We start from the raw sequence: 14,149 nt of genomic DNA on the forward strand, positions 1-14,149 counted from the left end.
AAGATGTGGGCTGAAATTATCGCAACTGGCCATTTGACCTTAGGGATAAAAAGTGTTTGAAGTATTTTCATTTTTGAGTCAAGACCAGTGCAAATTGAGCCGACTTCAGGCTTTGGAAACACCTAAAATACATTTGAAGGAAAGGGTTATAAAAAAGTTCAAAAGATTGGGTTGATCTAGACCCATACTTACTTGTGCCTTTTGAGGCCACATTCTTGTGTTTATGTGCTTGCTTTGTTTTCTTGTCAAAGAAACATCATAAAACCAAAATCCAAAACAAGTATTCATCCAACACCAACATTTTCAAAAACACAAAAGATAAAAAACAAAGAGCAATAATCAAAAGTATCAAACTATATGACCATTCTTCACATCTTGAGAAAGAAGAATCTTCATCAACACATCAACTTGAAGAGAAGACCATTAAGCTCAAAGGCTTTTATCAAAAGGAGGAAATTCTTCTATCTTAATAGACAAATATTTGTCTCTCATAGAACCTTCTTACGTCACATGCATCTTTACCTTCAAGGGAAATCAAACGAATTTGATCAAGAATCATTAAACCCCAGAGCTTTTACTCAATATAGAGCTTTGAGTTATCATTAAAATAAGGGAGGCAAGATCAATCCTTCTTTCTTTCCAGATATTTGTATCACATATAACTCAGCTAGGGTAGAACCACCAACCCCTGGACAAGAAGAGGAATAATTTATTCCTTTTGTAACACAAAGTTTCTATTGAAGTTGAACATCTCATCCATTATCACATTCACATCTCATCAAATCCATTCCAACTCTCAAAAAAAGAGGTTTTTATCCTAAGTTCTATTTTAATATTGCTTGAATCAAACACAACACATCACTTTTAGAGTGTCTCTACATCTAGGATAAACTCATCCTAAGAGACATTTCTACACAGGTTAAAACTAGTTTTCTGAGTGCATCCTCTCATTACGAGGTAGTTGAGTCTGTAATACATCTCAGGTTTTCTCTAAACCTTATCACATCAAACTTTGTCAATCAAGCACAAACAAACAATTCAAGAAAGAACTTTGGTATCATCTACCTTTAGTGCTAGAGATTCATATGTGAAGCACTTCACCAAAATCTTTCATTTCATCACCAACTCATCATCATTTTCATTAAACTTCAAAAAAAACTTGTAAACAAAATGGCTCATACCAGATCCAGGTCTAGACAACCAAAAATTGAAGAGGAAGAGGAGGAAAATCTTAATGAATTCCAAGAAGCCCTTGAAGGAAACAAAAATGATGAAAATCCAAGTACTCCTATTCCTGCAACAATAGAAAGGGCACAACACAATCCTCTCTTTAATAGACTTTTTGATGAAATACTTAGGAGCAATGCCGATGCTCACTTTTTAAGACTTGCTCAAGAGGGGGCTAAACTACCCTCTGACTTTGATGTTGCACAACTAAGACAAGCATCAAAATGCCAAAGTCATAATGAGGATGAAAGAGGTTGAGATCACATCAGATATAACTTTCATCAAGGTAATCCCCCACCTCCTCCTCCAAATAAAATAGACATGTTGCGGCAACAAGTCGAAAATCTCGCCCAACAACTTCATAGTGGTGTAAAAACCAATCAATTTTCACTTAATGACATTTGTCCCTATCCCTTTGATAGGAATCTTCATATGCCACCTTTTCCGCGAGGGTTTGAAACACCCAAGTTTGAAAAGTATAGAGGGAAAGGAGATCCTCGTGATCATGTTAGAGAATTCCATTCAACTTGCCTTGAAGTGGCATACGAGGACACATACCTACTGCAACTTTTTCCCCAAAGCTTGGGAGGAACAACCACATCATGGTTTTCCCGATTACCCAATGGTATTAGGACATTTGAAGAACTCATCCAGAAATTCTTGGCACATTACTCACACAACATTGAACATGATATCACAATGGCTAATCTATGTAACACTAAACAAAAACCAGGTAATCTATTTTCAGTCTTTCTGCAATGATGGCATCAAATGTCTAGCAGGCGTTCTCTTCAGCTACCTGAACAAGAACTAGTGGAAATATTTATTTCTAACTTAAATGACGAAATGGAATTTCACCTAGACGTAAAAGACACAGACTCTTTCAATGACATGATCACAAAAGGCTTAAAATGTGAACGAGATCTCATAAAAAAGGGCTTATCAAGATATATAACGAGCCAAAGAATGGCCCTCGCTCGCGCTTCAATATTGACAAGCCTTACTTCTGGAACAAAAACAAAAACGTCATCAATGACGGGGTTGTGGATGCAAGAACTATCAAAAGTGCACAACCTGTGGTTTGATTTATAGGACAGAACCCCCCACTCAAGAATAACATAGTTTCTCCTCCAAATCCAGGCCGCAACACATCTCAAGAGGAACCCAGACAACGTCAACAAAATTTTAAACCAAAACGAACATACACTCCCTTAGGGGAACCCATCGAAACAGTGTTACGTCAATTGGTTTCTCAAAATCTGGTTACCTTACCCAAAACATCAAATTATGAACCTCTAGTCAAACCTTCATGGTGGAGGGATATTGAACATTGCGATTTCCATCAAGGAAAAGGGCATAAGACAAGCAATTGTCATAGATTGAAAGATCTTATTCAGGATCTTATTGACTGAGGTGAAATCGAAATTGAAGGACATGACCCAAAGACAACAAACAATGATCATCTCATGTTTAAAAATCCACTTCTATCACAAGATCAAAGGGGCCCTTCCACTTCAGGGTGAAACACAGATACCACCAATTATACGCAAGCCACATATAATTACACTGTGAATCACCTATATGATGCCAGTGAACAAATTGCAACTATTACCATTAAAAATCCCAGCTCCACTTGCAATGTTGTTACACGTCACGACAAGATTACCATAAAATCAGCTCCACAAGGCACCCCATCTATCCCAAAGCAATATAACCTTGTGGAACAATTAGACAAAACACCTGCACTGATATCTATCTTAGAGCTATTGCGCCTATCTCCATCCCATAAAACAATGTTGGATCAAGCTCTCCAAGAGGCATAAGTCCCTGCAAACCTAAATACAAATCAGTTCCAAGCTATGGTTGGAAATCTAAGGTCATCACCTTGTCTCACTTTCTTTGAAAGTGACAACTCATCCTTCCAGCAACCTCACAATGCCTCACTCCATATTGAAGGGTTTATCAACCAACATAAGATCAAGCGAGTCTTGATCGATAATGGAGTGGGCCTGAATATCTGTACGTTGCAATTAGTCACAGCTTTGGGATATGCAATTGAATCAGTGGATCCCCACAAGAAGATAATAATCAAAGCCTATGATGATGCAAAGTGTTCATCCAAAGGAGCTGTGGTGCTACCAATCCAGGTGGGCCCTATGGTGAAACAAATCATTTGTCAAGTTCTGGACCTTCCTCTACCATACAATTTATTATTAGGAAGACCTTGGATACATGCCATGCAAGCTGTTCCATCCACCTACCATCAGTGTATCAAGTTCCCACATAATGGTGTAGAAATTACAATCCTGGGTGATGCAAACCCCTTTGCATATTGTCATAATATAAGTCATCAACTAGAGATTACCGTTCCCAACAATAGAGAAGCCATCTCCTCCACATCATATGTAAGTCCAACCTCTCTTTCCAGTTAAAACACCACTATACCCAAGAAAGAGAAGCTCAAGACGAAAATAGCAGAGGAAGGTCCTAGAGAATACAATCTCAGCCAACTCTTTTGTGTTGGAAAATGCCCACTTCTCCTAGAACACATGACAAACCTCAACGGTTACTTCAAATGCCACTGGTCAAGACAACATGTACTTTGATGCCATTCATCCTTGGAAAGAGTTAAGAAGAAGAGAACAGAGATGAGGACTTAGCAGAATGGATCTATAAAGATCCCATCACCACTGATATTCCGCAAGCTAAGCTTCCCACAGATCAGTATGGCAAAAGTCTTCTTATTATGAAAAGAATGGGTTATGATGGTCAGAGTGCTCTAGGACCTTACAAGCAAGGACGACATGAACCACTGTAGCCAAAATTAAAACCCAAAGATAACACTGGCCTAGGATTTCAAAAGGAGATTCTTCCTAAGCTCAGATTCAAAGGAAAACCCAACAAACCACTATATTAGCCTATTACAAAGAGGTCACCTTTGATTATAAAAGCAACATCAAACACCATAGCAACTACCCCATTGAGACTAAAAATCCTAGTACAACCATCTACAATACCCATCATCCCACCAATCAAACCAACGACCCCATCAATAACAACAATAACATCAATAGCACCATTAGCAATAACAACTGTATCAGAACCCACAACAGTATCTACAACACCAACAGTTCCAACAGAAGCAACAAAGTCAACACTACCAATACTCCACGTATCAGATTCATTGATTCCCATAATCCTTCCTGCAACACCAATCATTTCATCCACAAAACCAATCACACCTGCAGTGTTTAACTCAAAGGATATCCTCGTATGGTACAGTAATCGGATACTAGAAAGTGACTCAGATAATGACTCACATGAATGGGAATTTGATTCCATCTAGCTTAATGTTTCAGATGAGGAAGATACATCACCACCTCCACCCCGCAAAGACATCCCTATTTACGGAGAAGCATAGATAAAGACCTCTTGGGTTCCTGAACTGGAAACATCTTCCACCGACCCTACGTCGCATCCTACGCCTGATTCTGACAAGGAGAGTACCATCAACGGCCTTCACCATAACGTCTTAACCCTTATTGACACATCTAATGAACTTAACCTAATCGATGAGGTAATGCCCATTATCCATCCTGAACTCATCGAATGGAACCAACCTAATCCCCCATGTCTTGACCATTTCCAAAATGATGAGGCAATAATTGACTTTTTGGAACTACGGGATAACATACCAAGCAGGGATCACAAAGATGTATTCGCCATAGAACTTAATAGCGCAACATACTTTAGGGCAGATGCCAAACCTTTTAGCTGCAAAAATATAACAATAAAACATGGATCTTCTAGTGAAAACCACACTGTGGCACTGTTTGATCCCACAAAAGTAAAAAGAAAGAGCGTATCCAATGGTGAAAACCTCTCTGAGGTGCCTGAGGATGAAAGGTTTGACATTCTCCCCTCTAGTACACACCAGGAATGATCAACATTTCTCATTGAAGAGACAAAAGAATACAACGTGGGGACTCCTGAAACTCCTCACCACATACATCTGGCATCTCTTTTAACTCCAGAGGAACAACTTAAGTTTGTAGAGTTCTTCCAGAAGCATCAGATCAACTTCGCATGGTCATATGCAGACATACTTGGGCTTGATCCTGATTTAGTCATGCATCATCTCACTGTCGTAGAAGGAACCAAACCTATCAAGCAGAAGCTTCGCAAGATGCACCCTCAGATTGCGGTACTAGTCAAAGCAGAACTTAAGAAACTCCTAGATGTTGGTTTTATTAGACCAATTGATCATGCAGATTGAATATCCAATATTGTGCTTGTCGGCAAACCAAATGGGGGCATCCATATCTATACTGACTTCAAAGATCTGAAGAAAGCATGTCCTAAAGATGACTTCCCCCTACCAAACATCAACATAATAGTGGACCTAACAGCAGGACATGCCATGTTTTCACTCATGGATGGTTTCTTAGGGTACAATCAGATAAAGATCACACTAGAGGATCAACATAAGAGAGCCTTCACATGTCCATGGGGAACATACTGCTGGAATGTAATGCCTTTTGGTCTAAAGAATGCAGGAGTGACCTATCAATGAGCAATGACCACCATCTTCCATGACATGATGTATACTATAATAGAAGATTATGTTGATGACTTACTAGCAAAATCACTCACAAGAGAAGGTCATTTGGACATATTAGAGAAAATCTTTGATAGACTAGAACAATATCATGTTCGACTCAACCCAAAGAAATGTGTCTTTGGAGTAACCTCAGGGAAACTTCTAGGATACATTGTCTCAAGAAAAGGCATTGAGGTCGACCCAGCAAAGGTCAAAGAAATCATGGACATGCCACCTCTGAAGAACATCAGTCAACTAAGGACATTACAAGGCTGCCTACAATCAATTCGGAGATTCATTGCACAAATGGCAGATAAGTGTCACCCCTTTACACACCTGTTACACAAGAACATCCGCTTTCAATGGGATACTAGATGCCAACTAGCTTTCCAGATGCTTAAAGACTACCTCATGAATACACCATTGTTGATCCCACCAGATCCAAGTAGGCCTTTATTACTCTATATCTTAGTAACAAATACATCATTAGGAGTGCTACTGGCACAACACAATGCAAAAGGGAAAGAGTGTGTTGTTTACTACATCTCTCGCACACTGGTTGGCTATGAACTCAATTACACACCTATAAAGCGAGCTTGCCTAGCAGTAATCTTGGCAACTACTAAACTAAGGTACTATCTACTAACACATAAAGTATAGCTAATTGCAAAGATTGATCCACTCAAATACTTACTTAGCAAAGCAGCATTGACAGGCCATTTGGCCAAATGGGTATTGATTCTAAGTGAATTTGACATTGAGTATGTGGACCGTAAGGCTATTAAAGGTCAAGTTATTGTAGCAGATCAGTTGGCTGATGCACCCCTCATAGGCGATCATCCTCTCATTTCCAATTTTCTAGATGAAGAGATATTCATGATGACAGCAACACAACTATGGAAACTATACTTTGATGGTTCATACACTAGGCATGGCTCAGGGGCAGGCATTCTATTTATCACACCTCAAGGTGACAGCATCCCGAAGTCTTACAAACTCACATTTCCATGCACGAACAACATAGCCAAGTATGAGGCCTTGATCACAGGACTCAGGCTCACCATACAATGGAAGTTACAAAAACTACAAGTATATGGCGACTCCCAACTGGTAATTCAACAAGAAATAGATGAATATCAGACCAAGGATGACAAACTCATGCCGTACAAACAAATGGTGGACAAATTAAAAACATCATTCACTACTATCACCTTTGAGAAGATACCCAGAGATTAGAATTGAGCTGCTGACGCTATGGCTACCATCGCATCTCTCCTAGATCTTCCACAGAATTCAACACACTACGAGTTCTTGGTAGAACAGCTTTGGATTCCCGCTTATGATATCCCTGAATCTGAGATGATATGTTGCCTTGTCGGTTCTGAATCCCCATGGTATGGTGAGTTCTACACCTACCTCCATGATCACACACTTCCTCCTAACCAATCGAATAACCAACGTAAAACCTTCATTCGCCAAACCGCTCGATATACCATTATTGCTGAAACCCTATACCGACGCAGTCTTGATGGTACTCTCCTTCGATGTCTAGAATAGGATGAGATAACAAAGGCCTTGGAAGAGGTACATGAAGGAATTTGTAGAACTCATGCAAGCGGTTCGTCACTAGCCAAGAAACTCCTGCGCACTGGATACTATTGGCCATCCATGGAAAATGACTCCTACTACTTTGTTAGAAAGTGCAAGAAATGCCAAGTTCATGGAGACCTGATACATGCACCAACACAGGAATTGCAACCAATCACAACACCATGGCATTTTTGTCAATGGGGCCTTGACCTTGTGGGTAAAATCCATCCATCTTCATCCAATGACCACAAATTCATTATTACCGCCACCGAATACTTCACAAAGTGGATCGAAGTTGTTCCACTTACCAAAGTCACCGACAAGCAGATCACCTCATTCATCCTTAATTACATCATTTGTTGGTATGGTGTACCCATGTCCATCATCATAGATAATGGGCTTCCATTCAAAAATTAGAATGTCCATGAACTTTGTGAGAAATTTCACATCCAACACCACTTTTTCACTCCCTATTACCCACAAGGCAATGGTCAGGCTAAAGCATCAAACAAGAACATATTAAGAATCCTCAAGAAGACAGTCAATGATGTCAGTCGTGATTGGCATGTTTAATTGAATCTAGCACTATGGGCATATCGAACTAGCATTCGAACCCCTACAGGCGCAACTCCCTACTCACTAGTCTATGGCGTAGAAGCTATCCTTCCTATTGAGGTCAAGATACCATCTCTACGGGTTTCCTTGCATAATCTTATAGATGATGAAGCATACAAAGTATCCCATCTTCAGGACTTAGAGCTACTTGATGAGAAACGACCTGCATACAATCACCTCAAAGCCTATCAGCAGCACATGAGCAGGAGCTACAATCACCAAGTTAGACCTCGTACATTTGAGGTAGGTGATCTTGTTCTTCAAGAGAATCCTCGTAACCAACCAAACAGAGAACATCAGGGAAAGTTTGAATCAAACTAGCTGGGTCCATATATTATCATTGCTGTATTTGGGTCTGGGGCATATTAGTTGGCTACTTCAGAAGGAGAACCTCTAGCAGATCCAATCAACAACATGCACCTCAAATGGTTTTATACATAAGTTTCACATAGCATCAGGCTCCCCTACATCCTAGTAAAAACACCAAAAACATTCAGATAAATGTCCTGAAGAAAATACAAAAACATCAAAATAGTAAAGAAAAATCATGCATCCAAATGGTGAACAACCACTCCGGTGGCACCTTGGGTAAGTATGATGGTGAAAACCTGGCAAGCAAGCGCCACTTGTAAAGGCTATGGCTCCATTGCCTTTCAGACTTGTTGCGATCACATTCATTTCATCCACTCATCCATCAGTCCAAAACCATGGCTTGTTATTGATCTGCAATCAAGGATAATACTTCATGTGTCTTGCATCCCGCTTTTTCATGGTCGTGTCTAAACTAGGGGCAATGCCCTTAATCTAGTTGATGGAAGAGGATTCTACATTATTTTGTGATTCATTGAGTCCTACATTCAAAACTATCTCACAATATCCAAAAAACATTCAAAACTATCTCACAAAATCCAAAAACATTCAAAACTATCTCACAAAATTCAAAAACATTCAAAACTATCTCACAAAATCCAAAAACATTCAAAACTATCTCACAAAATCCAAAATCATTCAAAACTATCTCACAAAATCCAAAAAACATTTCAAAAACGTCAAATTCAATTAAAAAACATGGCAACACCGTGTACATACGTTTTTCAAAGCAGATACCAAACAAACATTGTGAAATACTCAAACGATGACCACTTATCACATCAACTCAACAATCAACATCAAACACGCAAATTGTCTAAACAAGGATGCATCCTTCCTTACCAAAACAAAAGACAAGATGACATTTTCTTTGACAAGAAAATTATGTTTAAGCTATCAAATACTTGGTTGATTTGATAAGTTATTTATTCATTTATATCAAGTTCCTACGCTACTCCGAGATATCCACAAGTGATTAGAGTAGCCGAAATGGTTCCTACAACATTGTTTGTATGTCTTCTGCAAATTATTCTGATGAAGTACTGGGGCATGTCCTAATGGTGTCTACGTGGGAATTTCCCCAAGTTACGTGATCATATGCGAAATACAGTCATAGATCACTATGACTTGCTGACTATAGCGTATACCTCGACCATATGAGCATGAACCATTATCGAGGGTCCATATTCTTTATTCTTTATATATGCTATTTTCTTATAGGTACTATGCTCCATCTTTGGTTCCTACTGCCTCATCCAAGCTTGATAATGGTTTATCTCTTACTACGGTATGAACTTGTCTCGGGATATGATCAACAAAAGACCAAGGAGGACGTTCCAAGTCATGCATGAACGGAGATAATCCTTGTCTGTTCTGCAAGCAATACTCAAGTCAACTTGATCCATTATATCAAGTTACTTGTATTAACTTGCTATATCAAACTCTGTGTAAGGAATACTCAGGTAATCTTGAATAATTATATCAAGTTGCTTGTATTTGCTCACAACATTTTCAAAGCTCAATGATGAAAATAAAGCACTATGGATCGTCATTTCATCTCATCTATTTATATTGCATTCCGTCGCATATCGCCCATCCATTTACTCATTCATTATTCATAATACATGGTTTTGTATGCAAGTGTGAACAAAATTAATATGAGCAGTTATGTGAAAATTGAGTTGGTCTTGGATACAATCACGACAGAGTACTCTGATACATCATCAATGCATCATGCAAAGTCTGCACAACCTTGCATTCATCTACCATGATCCTATCTTCATCATTACATTTAGTTGCATTTGCATCGAGTGCATTTTATATCATTTAGTTGCATAAAACTGCATATAGTTCATTATCATTTATTAGTCTCATTATATCATTGCATCATTGCATAACCATGACATTTAGATTCATTCATATGATAAAATTGTCCTTGATTGCATTAACTATCATTATTAGCCATTACTATGCATTCATTTAGTGTCAGTTACCAATCATCATTTATCATCATTTAAACGTGTGTACCATGCATTTGTTTAGATTTCCATAGTCACATACATTTATTTATCTATCCATTAGTTAAGCGCATTCATTTAGTACATTCTTATACTCATTCATTGCATTTCATTTAGGATTCATTACAATGCATTAAGGTGCAGTTATTCGTTACCCATAAGTTGCATTATCATTTCACTTAATCATATTTTTCACCATTTAGAATCATAATAAAACCATTTGTTTCCACATAGGTTCATATATTATCCATATGCATTCATTTAGAAATCATCATTTAAACATTTGTATTTTACACTTGTTTATCCATATTGCACTCATCTAACAGACATCTAGATGCATTTACATACATAAATCATTCATTTTAGCGCATTATATCATAACACCATTGCATATCATTATCTCATTATCTCAGTAAAACATAAAATCCAAAGTACCATCATAATCATCATTTCATTATGCATACATAACCATCATGCCATTACATACACAAGACATTACATCATCCACATCATGAACACATATATCAACCTGCATCCACATGTTAGCATCCCATTCATAAACAAAAATGCATATAGACATCATGTAAGAATAAATCATCATAAAACATGCATATAGGAATCATCTCATAAAAACACATACATATAGCAAGTACAAGTATCCATCTAAGCATAAATAATAAAATCATCATCCTGCATAAGCATCCATACATGCCATCAAAATGCATATCAACACAAAATATGGGATCTTGTCATATATATCACATGATATCACCAAAAATATACATGTATCAGAGTACAATGAAGTCCAAAAAATCGGCTACCAAGAGCCATCCAAGACATAATCCAAAATGACAATGTAAAAACATGCATACAAAATGCTCTCTCAGATGCCACTCTGACCGGATGCTGCACCACCATCACCACCTGCTCCCCCACTAGCCTCTACACCACCTGATCCATCTCTCCGTGGAGGACCCATCACACCACCACTGCTCTGCATCCTCTGAGACCACTTTGATATCTCCTGACGCATCTATGAATAACTCAGTGCCCGTCGACTAGATGGCACCTCTTGCTCATATAAGCCCCGCCAGTAATCCACCTCTACACCTACTCTCTGTACCTCCCTCGCCAATGCCTCCATAGACGACCCCTATCCTTGTACTCCCTCCAAGGCCCGCACTCTCTCCTGCAACTGGATCACCCTGTCCACGAATTGATCTCTCTCCTGCAGCACTACAGTCAGCTCTGACTCTCATGCAAACAACTGCACATCTCTAGCAGCCACCTCTACCTCCATATCCTCTACTCGAGTCTGCAAAAATAGTATCATATGATCCCAAAGATCTCCACCTATAGCTCCCTCCCCCATATCCATAAGTGCCTCTCTAGTTGCTCCCTCTCCAGTCGCTCCCTCCCCTGTATCCATAGGTGCCTATCCCTCACCTGCATCCCTGCCACCTAATCTCATGCATCCCTACATCAAAGGTCCCTGAGATAGTCGCAATGGCTGCCCATCTCTCCCTCTCCGCTGTAATCGTCTACCACCCCCACCTCCACCTCTGAATCCACCACCTCCTCCAAACCCACCACCCCCTCCTCCTCCTCCTCCATCACCACCTCCTCCATCCCCACCACCACCATCCCCTCTCCCCCATCCACCTACTACTTCGCACCCTCCTCTCCTCTTCCATCTTAGTCCCCTATCCTCCTCAAAATCTGGAATCGGCTCTACTAGATCTGATATCTGTGGAATCAGATGTGCCGCAATATACTGCGTATACTCCTCTGATACCCAACATCTACTACCCCCAGCCTCATCTGCCATGGTCTCACCTGTAAGGTGTGAAACTCTGCCAATGCCTGATCATAAGGTAGCACTGGCCCCCATAAGTACCTCTCTCATACTACTCGTGCATACTCTCTCGAACCACTAGGCAATCCCTACCTACGCCCAAAACGTCTCAAAACTCTGCCAGGCAACTGTCTCTCCACATTATAGGTTGTCCTACCAATGAGGTATCGTGTCATGAACACATACAGCAATGCCTCTGCATCATCCTCCCACAACTCACACTCAATATAATGCCTCCAGATCACTGTATCCAAGTCATCCAGTGCCTGCCACCACCACTCTAACTTCCCCAGGTGGGGCTGACTCATCATACCTCCATACATATATACATATGGCTGGTCCACTACTCAGAATCTCAGATTGACTGGTCGGGTAACAGGTAAGTGCTCCCATGCCCAGATATGCAGCAACATGATACCCACTCCCAATGAGCCCCTCCCTCGGTATGCTACCTCATGTAGACCCTGATATAAGTGCGATAGCATGCACGGTCCCCAAGCAAACCAGGTCCCCTCTATAATCATCTGCTCGATCACCTGATCCCAACCAATGATAAACCAGGTCCCCTTTATAATCATCTGCTCGTACAAGGCTACTATGTCCTCCCAGGCTATCGACCCATCATCAATGAAGACATCCTCCTCAAAAAATCTTTGCACTACTAATTTCCCCCATGCTAATAGGAATATGCAGGATGCACCATACATCCTCCAGAGTCACTGTCATCTCCCCCTTTGCCAAGTGAAACGTACATGTCTCACTATACTATCGCTCAGCCAATGCTGTGATCAACCCGTGATTCATCCGAATCACGAACATATACATAACATCATACATGTCTATCATTGCAATGCAATTCACTTTGGCCTCTGTCAAATGATCGCGCAACACCTGTGTGGTGGGATGCCTCTCGCGCATCTGTAAGACGCGTAGATCCTCCTACACACGTGCATCAACCATCATCATCACTTGTTTTGTTTCAAACTTTCTTAATTTTAAACCTAGACTATCAACAGATACTTTGATCAAGTATCTTCGAGTCTCAATAGGTAAGCAATCATAGCACACCTAGACTTCAACAAGAATTTATCCTAATGACCTAAGTCTCATCAGCGCTGCTATGGTTCAAAACAACTCTCACCTCACATCTCCATCCATCCATCATTGGCATTAGGAGATCATTTTTCACACACACTGGGGCATCTATCTTCCTACACATAAGCACTATTTTGAACACAACAATGCTAATACTATCACAAAAGCGCTAAATCAACTATGCAATAGCACTAAACCAACAATAGCGCTACATTGACTATACCATAGCGCTACTTCACAACAATAGCGCTCAATCAACTACTCAATAGCGCTACACAAACAACAATGCTAAAACAACTATACCATAGCGCCAGAATTGACAAAAGTGCTAAAACCACTATGCAATAGCGCTACAGCGGCACAATAGTGCTAATTAAATTGACAACATCGCCAAAACATAGTTTTAGCACTATTGTGTTGACTCAACTTGGACTAAGCAAAAAACATATAAAAAATGCATAAAAATAAAAAATTCAAATTCACATACCGCTGGTCTGTAGTCATCTGGCCACTGGAATCGACAGACTCTCTCTAATTGGTGCTCTGCTATGGGAACCAACATCCTGACTGCTGCTTTCTCTTCCAAAAGGTCACTCCCAGAGCTCAAATTTCACTATGGACGCAAATGCAAATGAGCTTGTTTTCACCCCTTCCTCCCCATATATACCCTTCGCTGTAACCCTAAATTTCCCCTGCTGATCGTCGTGGTCCCCGTGAACTTCCCAAGTCTCCCATTTCTTCATTTTATCTCCGATTTCTTCTATTTTTCACCAGCATTGC

The sequence above is a fragment of the Cryptomeria japonica genome, chromosome 7 (genome assembly GCF_030272615.1).
Source record: "Cryptomeria japonica chromosome 7, Sugi_1.0, whole genome shotgun sequence".
NCBI classification, from domain to species: domain Eukaryota; kingdom Viridiplantae; phylum Streptophyta; class Pinopsida; order Cupressales; family Cupressaceae; genus Cryptomeria; species Cryptomeria japonica.